This window comes from Quercus suber, unplaced genomic scaffold, assembly GCF_002906115.3.
Source record: "Quercus suber isolate HL8 unplaced genomic scaffold, Cork oak 2.0 scaffold_982, whole genome shotgun sequence".
Classification (NCBI taxonomy): Eukaryota; Viridiplantae; Streptophyta; class Magnoliopsida; order Fagales; family Fagaceae; genus Quercus; species Quercus suber.
Window position 1 is genome coordinate 120,820 of NW_027070397.1, and position 649 is coordinate 121,468.

A 649-nucleotide genomic window follows, 5' to 3' on the forward strand; every position below is an offset into this window, starting at 1 on the left:
CCCTGCTAAGGGGTTGTATCCCCATTAATGCAGCCAGAGGGGTTAGGTGAATGCATTAAGTGCGAATGTGACAGCTTGCTCTGAGCTTGTCCCCTCCCAAAGATTATCCTTAGAATGCCGAGGACGAACAGGTCCTCGGCGTGGGTCACAAAAGAGGCTTTGTCTAACCTAGCCTTGGCTGGTCAGTCCTCCTCGGCGTTGGCCTTGGGCCTACTATCCGGTGGGCCGAGGCTATCAGGCCCACGGGCCCCACAATAGCTCCTCAAAACCCTACTGCACGTTCCCTCGGACGGGGAGGAGGGTTTTGATACCTAAGGGCTCTCTAGACGAGTCGCCCCACTTCGGTTTGTGTTAACGCTGGCGGCTTTTTGACTGCCCGATGCGCGTTTTTAGCGTTTCAAGACTTAATGGGTGCCCACATTAAATTTTGGCGGCACCACGTTTCCCACTTTCAACGGCATGATCTTTTGCTTTTATGAGCAAGCGGTTACATTTGGGGAACCTAAGGGGGAGTATAAGTACCTGTTTGAACCGCTCGATTTCATCATTTTCGCGCTTACAATTGTTGACGCGTATGATTTGAATCTGGTTGGACTTGTACACTATCTGAAGAGTACCGTCATACTTCTGTAAGTCTTCTTTTTCTATC